The 13599-nt window shown below is 47.2% G+C and overlaps 1 protein-coding gene across 3 annotated transcripts in view; it reads right to left on the bottom strand.

Annotated features, from left to right (window-relative positions):
* Window positions 1-13599, bottom strand: part of GHR (growth hormone receptor) — a 1187134-nt gene that overhangs the window by 112490 nt on the left and 1061045 nt on the right. The gene's annotated exons all lie outside the window — the stretch shown is intronic.

Below are 13599 nucleotides of genomic sequence, written 5' to 3'. Positions count from 1 at the left end.
ATATCAGGCAAGAGCTTTATTAGAGATGGTATAATAAATAGCACAGAAACTCATGCTGGCGCGTGGCAAACAGTAAGTACATCAGAGGTTATATGTCTTTACAGCAGCTTTAGGCATGTATGTATTACATAGTCACCACATGCTGGGCTCTGCTTACTTACTAGCAACTTTCGGGGGACCTATCCTTGAATATGGCCTTTGAATATGAAACAAGGTCTCTATTCTCCGATGCCATTCTGAGGTTCTCTTACAGCGTGCATTCCCGAGATCCCGCCCCACGCACTTGAATGTTGCTCTTGGTAAAGCAGCACATGCTGGGGCATAATAAAGTTATAGAATATGTTAATTTGAAACCATGCTGACCTGTGACCCAGTATTTTGATGGAAATTATGAGACATCTACCCGTGAATGAATGCCATCAGTGAGATATTTCTAGGAGCCAGCAGTGAAGCTGTACTCACGCTATGGGATAAAAGACCCATTTTATCATTAATATTTGGAAAGGTTTTTCTTTGTGTGTTGGGCTCAATCTGCTTACCATTATGTTTTACCAAGTGGAAGCATAGCTGCTAGGTTTCCCAGCACCATGCGAAATCTTTGAGCCAGTGCAGTGTTTTGTTTTCGAACTGCATGCTGGGATTCGTAGTCTCACCTTTGCAATGGGAAAAACTAAACTACAAATTCCAGCATGCATTTGGAAGCCAAAAGCAGGACTAGCTCGAGGTGTCACATATGGAACTTGGACACTTGTCAGGGAGGTCTATGGATAAGTGTTATGTCTTTCCAGTTGAGATGCACATGGACCAGGAATTTGCTGGGAATGCCGAGCCTGCAAAAACCTTACTGGACGTGTCCAGCAGGGCGCTTACTAGACTGTGAGATTATTGAGAATCTGAAACTGGGGCTTACTGGAAATGTCAAGCTTATGGTGTGATAATGGAGATGAGAGTTGCACCGGGTCTGGCCATGGCCACATACACTCTGAGAAACGTTGACGCAGCCGCCATGAAGAGTAGAATAGGCTGTGCCACACAAGTAGGGCGAGAAGTAGTTTGCATTCACTGATGCAGGGGCAGGTTGTAGAATACCCAGACGGGGTCATGCAAGTAATATAGAGATGGGCAGGTAGGGAGAGATTGCAGCATGCACGGGTAAGGAATACATTAAATGGCCGCATGCAAAAGACATGAAGAACACCAACATGGCAAAGAAAGAGCAGAAGTACTGCCATTGCTCAGACCAAACCCTGCAAGGCCTTAATTCTGAAATACTGACATGAAATTGCTTAACATAAAATTACAGGCCTGACGATGCTCAGACAGTAGCCCAAGCACCAAGGTCAGTGTGCCGAGAGGAGTTCTGTTTAGAAGATAACGTTTCCCGGGGCACACTGCATGCAATTATTAAAGTTAATTCGTTTCATTGGTAGCACTGGAAACTAGAGATATCCTTGAATGCCAGGTGCAAGTAGCTATTTGCCAATTAATCCCATAATGAATTCATGTACAATGCCCCAAGTGGCTGCTGAAAGAAAACACACACGTTAAGACAGCAGAAAATCCAATAAATAGATGGAAATTAGTTCTGAACAGTGGTCCTTCACCACGTGATCGAAACAATGGTCATTTAATACAAGCTAAATTAGATAGTACACCAGTCACTTCCTTAGCACATCCAGACATGGAGCCACCATGCCAAGGCCACAAACAGACTGGCAGATAAGGCCTCAAGCATGGGAACGAGGAGGGAGTAACGTCTTTAAAATGGATCATAGCGGTTCGCCCATCTCTCCTTCCCCACTACATACTTTGGCAATGCATAAAAGTTCCTGAGCAAATAACTGACCAATCAAACCAATTTCTTCTTATCGACTATTGTAGTAGAGTGCCAACGAATGGCAGGTTAGATTGAAATATATCAATTGAAATATGTCATTTCTAGCAGGATGTATCTAGGAGGAATTGGCACTTGTGAAAGAACCAATAGTAAAAGGTTCACCTATAGATAACTATATATTCTATATTCCACTAACCAATCGAGTGAGAGAGCAGATGTTTTTATGATGAACACTATGACATCAGCTATGATGTTTTCCTGGCTTAAAACCTCATGGTTCCTAACACCATTTTTAGATTGTCTTTTGTACGGTCTCCCAGCAGCGGTTTGTATCTGGAAAAAAAACAGGGTTTTCCCATGCATTTGGAGTTAGTCCGTTATTCAGTTGTCTCTTTATTGGTATACTTGGGCCTATCTTAATATTCGCAAAGTTCACACTAGAATCTTACTGGAATGGAATGGGACTTTAGAAAGGGCGTGTTCACCAATGGCACCTTCCCGCTGGCTTGGAGGGGATTAATTTGATGGCTCTAGCATGGACAAAAGAAATGTCTGGTGAAGATGACGGAAGAAGAGGTCAGCCTTGCTGGGAATAGAGAGGAAGTTGAAACCAACAATCCGATGTTAAGACAGAAATCAGCATTGGCAATGCCAGCAGTTTGGGCTTTTGTGTAGGCATGGGAAAGGTACTTGCCAGGCACTGCCGTAGTGGTATTAACAGGTGCAAAATGGTGCAAGTACCTGGGCATATAATAGCCAAAACTTTTGACTTTGTCAAAGCTTGTTTTTAACAGAACTTCAGTGACACACACGCATAGCAATTATAAATCGATTGACTTAAGACAGACCTGCTTAGACATTTTTATTACACCAGTAGTGTGTTGAAGCTCCAATTAAGCGATTAACTCTCAGAAGATTGCTTTAAAAAAACACTGACAGGCACTTCAAGTGCAAAGTTTGATGGTATGGCTTGGGTAAAGCAAGCTAAAAGAGTTCCCATGAGTAGGTGTATTGGGCAGGGAGGGGCAAGAACTGGGTGGGAATGACCATATGGATTAGCATGGCAATGGGCAGTCAATGAGTGGGAAAATAACCAAACAACACCTTTAAGCTTTGTGCCCCTCCTCATATGCTATTTGTCCCTGTCTGCACTCTAATGCCATCGTTTTGGCTACTAGGTGGCTCTGCCACCTAATAGCCCAAACTAAAAAATTACAGCTGCCACAATGAGTGCTTTAAATTAATGCATAATAGGGTCAGCAATGACCATGTCATGCATTGCACACCCCCCTGTGGCTGTTGCAAACAGGGAATTATAGATGCACACAAGCTGGAGGACAACTGTTTTTGATGGAAACCAAGAGGATGCACTAGCACAACCCTTCCTTTGTGCCAGAAACTCTTTTGAGAATCTGGCCCAATGATTTAGCCCACCACTGGCAGCAGCGAACCTGGATGAACGCTAGCAGGGACAGGGATTCCTTTTTCAATGTCCCGAACATCCCGGGACTATTCTAAAACTAGCTGGAGAGGGGACATGCCTGTAGAAGCTTTCAGTGTTTTGCTAGCAGCGAACAAGGCCCAGGGTTCCTGGTATCTTCTGGTGCCATTTTCTTGAGAAAGCTCCTCTAAAGTCTGCTTAATGGCCTGCATTTTCGGCGAGAGAACACTGAGTAGGGAAAGAATGAATTGATACTTTTATATTTCGAAGAATTTAATAAGTCTCCTGTTTGATATTTTCCTGCCCACGTGCCAGGACAGGTGTTACCCCCAGCACCCAATACATTTGATATGAAATTACATTAAGAAAGGAGTGCATTGTATCATCCTTGGTCTAGTACTTCCCTATTTTGCGCAGTCTAACATGTAGCTGGGAAAGCATGAGCTGGCAACATTTTTCCAAGCACACTTCTCCAGAGCACGCATGTGACTACACCCGCAGTAGGAGACCTGCAAACGTGCAACATTGTATCAGGCACATATCCCCGGGGCCTCCAGAGCATATCAATGGGGCTCTGTAACTGCTTCTGTCACCGTTTTATGAATTGGAATAGTATCAGGAAAAAAGAATGAAAGGATTGTAGTCTGTACACAGTGATGGAGAAGCATGACGTACACAAGTGTGTTGCAGAGATGCCAACACGCGGGGACCTAGGGAGGCTGACCAGGGGATCGTCCCTTGGTCCCTATACTCGGCCCATCATCCACTCGATTGGGGAGCTGACCAGGGGATCATGTCTTGGTCCTTCCTCTGGGACAATCATCCACTCGATTGAGAGCTGACCAGGGGATCGCCCCCTTGGTCCCTCCACTGGGCCCATCATCCACTCGAATGGGGAGCTGACCGGGGGATCGTCCCTTGGTCCCTCCTCTGGGCCCCTCATCCACTCGATTGGCGAGCTGACCGGGGGATAGTCCTTTGGTCCCTTCACTTGGCCCCTCATCCACTCGATTGGGGAGCTGACCAGGGGATCGTCCTTTGGTCCCTCCACTGGGCCCATCATCCACTCGATTGGGGAGCTGACCAGGGGATCGTCCTTTGGTCACTCTACTGGGCCCATCATCCACTCGATTGGGGAGCTGACCAGGGGATCGTCCTTTGGTCACTCTACTGGGCCCATCATCCACTCGATTGGGGAGCTGACCAGGGGATCGCCCCTTGGTCCCTCCACTGGGCCCATCATCCACTCGATTGGGGAGCTGACCAAGGGAGCGGCCTTTGGTCCCTCCACTGGGCCCATCATCCACTCGATTGGAGAGCTGACCAGGGGATCGCCCCAGGTCCCTCCACTGGGCCCATCATCCACTCGATTGGGGAGCTGACCAGGGGATCGCCCCTTTGGTCCCTCCACTGGGCACATCATCCACTCAATTGGGGATCTGACCAGGGGATCGTCCTTTGGTCACTCTACTGGGCCCATCATCCACTCGATTGGGGAGTTGACCAGGGGATCGCCCCTTGGTCCCTCCACTGGGCCCATCATCCACTCGATTGGGGAGCTGACCAGGGGAGCGTCGTTTGGTCCCTCCACTGGTCCCATCATCCACTCGATTGGGGAGCTGACCAGGGGATCGCCCCTTGGTCCTTCCACTGGGCCCATCATCCACTCCATTGGGGAGATGACCAGGGGATCGCCCTTTGGTCTCTCCACTGTGCCCATCATCCACTCGATTGGGAAGCTGACCTGACCAGGGGAGCATCCTTTGGTCGTTCCACTGGGCCCATCATCCACTCGATTGGGGAGGTGACCAGGGCATTGCCTCTTGGTCCCTCCTCTGGGCCCATCATCCACTCGATTGGGGAGATGACCAGGGTATCGACCTATGGTCCCTCCACTGGGCCCATCATCCACTCGATTGGGGAGCTGACCAGGGGATCGTCCTTTGGTCCCTCCACTGGGCCCATCATCCACTCGATTGGGGAGCTGACCAGGGGATCGTCCTTTGGTCACTCTACTGGGCCCATCATCCACTCGATTGGGGAGCTGACCAGGGGATCGTCCTTTGGTCACTCTACTGGGCCCATCATCCACTCGATTGGGGAGCTGACCAGGGGATCGCCCCTTGGTCCCTCCACTGGGCCCATCATCCACTCGATTGGGGAGCTGACCAAGGGAGCGGCCTTTGGTCCCTCCACTGGGCCCATCATCCACTCGATTGGAGAGCTGACCAGGGGATCGCCCCAGGTCCCTCCACTGGGCCCATCATCCACTCGATTGGGGAGCTGACCAGGGGATCGCCCCTTTGGTCCCTCCACTGGGCACATCATCCACTCAATTGGGGATCTGACCAGGGGATCGTCCTTTGGTCACTCTACTGGGCCCATCATCCACTCGATTGGGGAGTTGACCAGGGGATCGCCCCTTGGTCCCTCCACTGGGCCCATCATCCACTCGATTGGGGAGCTGACCAGGGGAGCGTCGTTTGGTCCCTCCACTGGTCCCATCATCCACTCGATTGGGGAGCTGACCAGGGGATCGCCCCTTGGTCCTTCCACTGGGCCCATCATCCACTCCATTGGGGAGATGACCAGGGGATCGCCCTTTGGTCTCTCCACTGTGCCCATCATCCACTCGATTGGGAAGCTGACCTGACCAGGGGAGCATCCTTTGGTCGTTCCACTGGGCCCATCATCCACTCGATTGGGGAGGTGACCAGGGCATTGCCTCTTGGTCCCTCCTCTGGGCCCATCATCCACTCGATTGGGGAGATGACCAGGGTATCGACCTATGGTCCCTCCACTGGGCCCATCATCCACTCGATTGGGGAGCTGACCAGCGGAGCGTCCTTTGGTCCCTCCACTGGGCACATCATCCACTCGATTGGGGAGCTGACCAGGGGATCGATCACCCCTTGGTCCCTCCTCTGGGCCCATCATCCACTCGATTGGGGAGGCACCCAGAACCCAAGCTAACTCCCAGATCCCCAGAGCCAGGCAGTAGACTTTGACACAGTACATCTCGAGTGGCAACCACCCTTTGTAGTCTCCACCCTTCATGGCCACTTCTTCGACAATGCATGTGCAAAATGTTCTCATGCCATGGTCCACTGCCATGCTACCTGTTTTCTCCTGCCTATTAGTAACTTACATTTGGGTAATGTATGTAATTACATCATGATCCCAAATTGTAGTTATGACTAGTCACCTGGGTATGGTTTGCCGATTTCATGTTATCAACACTTGTAATGCACGGCGCCCATCAGCCCGTTTGCGATCACGAGGCCAGAGGTGCTATCCTTTAACTTGCCTGCACATGTTCTATGTACAGCGCTTTGGTGAAAGCGCTTTACAAATAATACATCATTAGCATTCTCAATTGCAGTATTCTCTTCATGTGTTTAAATCATAAAAGGGAAATTCTAGTTAAAACAGATTTGTGCAGGTACTGTTGCAATGTATCAACAGTGTAATTCGAGCTATTAAATACTCAGTATGTATTATCCTTTAGAAATGGGTTAAAAATACATTATGTTATGTGTTTTACTAGGCATGAAAGAAGCAGCAAAGCATTTAACAGACAAGGTTGACCGTTGCAGGTGCAGTGAAACATACGGTGCTGTAAGCAGAACAGTACAGAGTGCGGCACTGTTTTGGACCGGTTTACAGAACCGATGTAGGAGCACGGTGGTGGGAATACATAATTGGGACGGGTACGAGGAAACACAAAGAGTATAGTTGTTTTTCTTAAATATGTTTACATTACATGGCATACTTTCCATTTGAGGAACAGGAAGGTCAGTTGAATTGCCCAGGATAACACCATTGTTTTGGTCAAGTGCTGACGCCGAGTTTAGAATCTTCATTTTCAGGCTTAAAGATCAGCAATTTAGCTAGCATACCCCACTCCATAAACAGTGAATCATTATTCAGTAAGTTTGAGTTCAGGTGCTCCTTCCAGAACGTTCCTTTGACTCCATGTACTGCCGCTGGCCGGTTACCATGTGTGTGGTTTACTCTTGCATAACTCTTCTGATTCTGAAGTAATAGTATTCTGTTATCCCGGTGCTTGTCTCCCCTCCTCGTAGGAACCATCTTTTCTTTCTCCCAGAGACTATATTTATTTACTTCTTGAGTTGGCATTGTACAAAACAGCCTTAATGGAACAGCCCCGTCTAATGCATTTGGCTGAAAGCTGCTCTCTTGTGTGTCCATGTGTCTTCGCTGGGAAAAAGCTATTTATTTGTTGAAGGCCTGCCAAAGAATGAAGGGCTTGTTGAGCAAGAAAAAGTATTGCCGGATTGTCACGCAAATAATTGCAAAGCAAATCTTGTCAAACTGAACGATAAAAAGGAGGCAAAGAAATGCAGGGAGATGACTGACATAACAACCAGAGTGGTATCTAGGTATTGTCCTGTGGGAAAACAATTCAAAGGTGATTAAGAAACCAGGGCCAGCAATGCCGGAAGCTCAATTCCCTGATATTGCAAAGTGGAATGTACTAGAAGAGGGGCCAACACATGCTAGCTATTGTTCTCCAAGGAATGGCTCCCACATAGGATTCCTCTCAAGCATGGCAAACCATGCATGTATTCAGTTAAACATGTACCAATACCGAAATAACCACCAGTGCAAACAGTTTTGGCTTCACTAAAGCGGCCTACCTGGCCAGAGAAGCACCACCATGGGAGAGCAGTGCCGCATCATTTGCCTTTCCCAGCTCCACCCACCTCTGGTGCACTCACGTCTCTGCTGCTGGATCTTTCAGGGTGCTACCTGGGAGACAAAACTAATTCTCATATTAAATAGCCCCACCAGCTGGTGATCAATCATCACCTATGAACCAGAACTACTGAAGCGCCACGCGTTCTCGCTTTGGCCATCTATCACTTGTATCTGCACATTCTATGCCAATATGTGTGCCCCACTAAGGGGCAGTAATGCTCCACCAGTGAGACACCAGTATTAACGAACCCAAAGAGAATATGGCCCATGCCACTGAATGCTTGCTTCCGAGTGCTTTTAGGATAGGGGAAGCACGATGAAGAATTGGGAAGCAGGTGAAGACGCCAAATATATAGAAACATTGTAACAGGTCTGACTTCTGAGCTTTCCAGAAACTCAGGAGTTCAGGTTCCATGCAGAGGGGAGTATCAAACAGATTCTACGGAGGGGTGGGAAGCTTTGAGTGCTACGGGTTCGATTATTTAGGCTGGCGTGTTAAGGATGACTTGTTAAAAGCAGCTCAAGGACGCTGAGTCATCTGGTTGTGAGGGCGGGATCTGGCGATGGGGTCTGGGGTGCTGCTCTGAAGGGTGTTTTGGTAACAATCATAGAGTCCTCAAGTCAATACAGCGCTACACTGTTAGCGAAAGCAGGATTCTCATAGACTAGGAGATGTGGCCTAACAGTTGAAGATTAGACAGACTGCATAATACGCTCACCCCCCGCCCCCCAAGAAGTTGCTGTTGCAGTGATCCACAAGACCCAAAAGCAGAAGTTCTGTTTTTCTAAAATTGACGCAGAGTCGGTTGTTGTTCATACAGAGCCAGTTAGCCACTTGTTGATGCCACCCTACCCCCCAAGAGCCGTCCTGAACGTTTCGGGGTAGTTGGCTCTCATCAGTGTTTATGTGAAATGCACCTTGGTGGCCTTTGATGCCTTGCAAATGGTAAAAGAGATGGATGAAGTGAAGACAATTGTTGGTGCAATGCAGTAAATATCGGTGGCAGATGACAAGAAAAGGAATGTTTCAACTTATGGGTGCGATTACTGAGAGCAGAGTAGAACCAAGTAATTGAGGGACCACCAATGGCTAATGGAGGGCTGGACTGAAAATAGCCAATGGGCTCTTTGAGTAGAGGGGTGGGGGTGGGGAGGTTCACAATACTCAATAATGCTAAGAGAGCAAGAAGAATCAAGGAACAGACATGTCGTCTTCACGAATGTGCAGAACTGCATATTCAGCGTTGCGTCACAAGTGGAAACCCGATTGTTGGAGTTAAGGACATTTCTTTCAAAGTGTCTGGAGAGAGGATAACTCACTATAGATCTGACTGCTTTGGAAATGCACAAGAGGCCAGTGTTTGGCATGTCATTTGTTACTGTTTTAAGGTCATCCATCATCCAGCATTTTGATAAGGAGGGTATGTTTGTGCTTTTGGGGAACAGTACCAATCCAGGAGGAATAGCCAGGTTAGGTGTGATAATTAGAGGACTAAACTTTACCAATTTACCATTGCAGATGCTGGATGTAGAGGAGGATGTTTGCAGTTTAGGGATGACTGGTTGTCAGGAAAATGATAAATCTGTCAAGGGTGGGCGTTGACGGCATAGTGGAGCGGGAGATGCCGCAGAAGCTGCGGTCCTTGACAAAGCATTAATTATTTACCCTTGTGAGGACCATTCTTTTTTCAGCCCAGGTTTCCAGGTTACCCCTTCTCCTGGCCTTCTACAGCCTGTTTCACCCCCAAAGACACTTTCCATCTTCATTGCACTCCTCCACCATGCTTATCAATTCTCCCACCCACTTCTGTATTCTCTATTTCATTCAATTTTATCCTCCACCTGTCTCTAGTGGATACAATCTCTCCTTCTCCCTTCTGGGCACTCCTCATGGATGCAAACCAGCTCCCAACAGTCACAGGTCTATCGCTCCTACGTCCTTCTCCTGATGGTCTCTCTTTTCCGGCTCTAAGAATTTGGATTTCTTCAATGAACTAAGGTCTACCATAGATTCAGGTTCTTCTCGGTCATCGCTACCTTTTCTCGCCTGACATTTACCTTTTAGCCAGTCCTGTTGTTCAGCTTCTTTCATCTCCTTATAGCAAAATGTGTTTATGCCCCGACAATTACTACAACCCTGAGGTGTTTTTCCTCATCCTTTCAAAATCACCTCTATCCATCTCATTGTCCCCTCATTTCCTCCTCTAAAATGACATTGTTTCTACTTCTGATAATCACTCTCTCTCTCCCTATCTTTAAATCACCTCTTTCCTCCTCCAGATGTTCTTCTACTTTGCCCACCACTCTCACCCCACTTGCCTTTAGCATCAATATGGCTTGCTCCTTCAGCGCTCTCCTGAATCTCTCCTCCAGCTGTTGGTTTCTTGGTTGTGCTTGAGTTCTGAATCAGCATAAACTCTGACTCCTGCTCCTTTAATCGCTATTGCTTCTACCAGCGCTCCAGCTGTGGCTCCTGACCTTGCTCCTTGCACCTTTTGCTTCTGTTCCCATCCTTTCTCCAAACCAACTCCTTCCTCCAAATACCTAGCCAGACTGACTGAGAACTTAGGTCCTATAACCATGTAGCTCCTCTCTGGGGCCGGGCTCCTTGTGAGGGTCTGCACTTGTGAGAATAACTTAGTATCTGCCGATTATTAGCTACCATAATTAGTTAACCTGTGAGTGCCTTAGGATTTAGGAGATAGATCAATTCTTTCTTATCGTTATACATCATTTTGTAGCCTAATCTCAGTCCCTGTGTGTCTTTGACCTCTTCTCTGTACTTTTCCAAATTACTGTTATGTTAAAGGTTCTTATACCATGTACTGTTGCCACCTGCATGGCCTCTTGGCGCTCTGGCGGATCTGTAATGCAAGGAGGGGGCTGGGTATGTTAGTAGGACTCAGTGGGAAAAAGAGCAAGAGGGCTGTGATGTTCTGTTGGCAGCTTCAGTTCGGATACACCAGTCACTGAGCACAGGTGTGTTTTCGGTTGATGGATGCCATGTAGTGTTGGGCGAGATTATGTGTGTTTCGTCCCATTGTTGTGGGGTTGTGAAGCGGGTGCGGTTTGTGATGCTGTAAATGTATAGTTGTGTTTAGCTCAGAGTTTGAGAGGTATCCAGAAGGGTGAGTTTTCAGTATGGTTAGTTAGTTGCAGAACATTTCCTACCCCTGCTGTTCTGACTAAATGTGCACCATATCCCTTTTTCCGGCCATTCCTTCTACAGTGTAGCAATTACCACCCCCACGAGTTCCTCCAGGAGTAAAGTGTTCCCTGTGTCTCATGGGTAGTCCGTGGGCTTCCCAGTTTCTGCATCCAGCCGTATTCCTTTTTGTGTGACGAGTTGCAGACGCTCACTGGTCCCCTGTTTCCACCTTTGGACCTCTGTCAGGATGGGTACACTTCAGGCCTCAAACCACCTTTCCCACTCAGACACCTCTCTCCTCCCCTGCCCTCTACTCCGGTCCAGCCTAATCCCCACTCATTTTCTGTCATGTGTTTGTTTGATTGTGCACAGATTATGTTCAGTCGTTTTCATCCCGTTCGGAGCTGAAGAGCCAGGCTTTTAGAAGTGTTCTAAATTTTAGATTGTCCTCCATAGTTCGTATTTCTCTCGGGAGGGAGTTCCAAAGTTTTACAGCTATGCAAGAGAATGCTGATCCACCAAGATTTTTCCTCCTGTATGGTTTAGGTTCTAAGCGAATGTCGTTGCTGGATCCAAGTGTTCTAGTTAGTTTGTAGATGGTGATTTTCTTTTGCGTGAATTCCCCTCCTTGGTCATGGATTGCTCCGTGTCTTATGCCCATTGTGTTTAAGGTGATTCGTTTTTTGACTGGGAGCCAATGTAGTGTTTAGGCTCCATACTAAGGGAATTTGTATTGGCGAGGAGTTAAAAAATAACACATTTTGAATATAATGCTGAGTCCCTAGAGGCTTTTACCATGTCTGCTCTGCAGGAAAACAAATGTGCATTGCCAAAGCAAATGGGTTCCTCTTGTCAGTGTGATCAGGATTGTAATGTGTCTCTGTACTTTGTACAGGTTCATAGAGTGAGCAGCACAATAAAAGTTCTGGGTTCCTTTGTATCTTCACAATCTCAATGAGTTAGTGATGTGGGGCATTTCAGCTTGCTCTAGTGATTGGTACAAGCTTGCCAAATGAATTGTCTAGGATGCAAAGCATCACTGGTCTTTGAGCGGGACCCTGACCTCCATTTTCTAGAACAATGTTTAGTATGCTAAATATTTATTTTATTTCCTAGGGTTATGCCTGCTCAAATACACAATATCAGTACCCAAATCTACTGTCTAAATGGATGAAGTGGCTTTGTCTGAACAGGTCCCATCGAAAGAATCAGGATGATACATTGTGACACTCACCTTGATGGGGTCTACCTGGCTTTGCATCTCTCCTAATCAGAGATTTTGAGCCCTGGTCTCTGGTGCATCACCATAGCTGCCTTTGACCTCTCTCGGGATGCTTAGAGATGTAGAAATGCTGGTTCGTGGGCTGAGGTGAGCTAGCTGCCACTGCCGATTGCAGCACAACTGCCTGACACTGGCACAGCTGTGGGCCTGTCACTGTGAGAACGCGGTGGCCTCCATTCTTGATATGATATGATCTGGCCTTTATAACGCGCCTGTACACAAGTGTTTCTAGGCATGACAAGACAAGGAGGGGGAAACAAGAGAGGACAAAATATGCCATTCAGATCGCGCAAGTGCGGGGAAGAGGGAAGGGGAGAAGTGCCAGGGGGGAAGAAGTGCAGTTAACTCACAAGTGCAGCCAGCGGTTGGCTCATAAGTGCGGAGAGAAGTGACTGTAGGGTTGCAGATATTGACCCTTAAGTGCTCTTACTCAGAGCAATGTGGATCAGGAATGAAGGTAAGGATGACGCTGAGGGAGATGGAGCGGGTGGCAGGATGCTAGGTTTCTTTTCTGTTTTTTTTAGAGCTGTGGGCAAAGACGAATATACAAAGGAATAGATTGTGGCACAATCACTGGTATTTGTTGCTGTAGAAGGGTGAGGGAGAGGAATAGGATGTGGAGGTGGCAGTGGATGGCAGGACACCAGGTAGTATTCTGTCCAGGTTGTGCATGCCTCCCCCTCTGCTGCTGGTCCACACAGAGAGTTTTTGGAATGCGGGGGGCGGGGGGATACACACCTATCAACAACCTGGTGCATTCCACATCATTGTTCAGTTACATCATTGATAACTCTAGCCACACTCATTGTCTCAGAACCCCTTGAATTAATGTCTACCCTGATTATGCTTTGAACTATCTTTTCACTATTCAACTTTATGTTAAATATTGAGGCTTACATGATTTTGTGTATTTTAAAAAAAGGATCTAGAATGTTTTCATTATTATAAAATGCCATAGCAAAGAAGCTGTGCCAAAAAAGATTTGAATTCATTGAGCTCTACCATAGATTAATGTGAACATCTATTTACAAATATAGCCCTTTCTAGAATGAATATGGAAAACATGCAGTGAAATACCTTGCCCCATCAAGTATCCCATGCTATTGATTAATGTCCACCAGATCATACACATCATGCTCTGAGTCAGGCAGGGGCCGTAAATAGGAAAT

The sequence above is a fragment of the Ambystoma mexicanum genome, chromosome 6p (genome assembly GCF_040938575.1).
Source record: "Ambystoma mexicanum isolate Mex_15411 chromosome 6p, UKY_AmexF1_1, whole genome shotgun sequence".
NCBI lineage: Eukaryota > Metazoa > Chordata > Amphibia > Caudata > Ambystomatidae > Ambystoma > Ambystoma mexicanum.
The sequence above is the reverse complement of the archived record's forward strand: the minus strand, read 5'-3'. Positions and strand labels throughout refer to the sequence as shown.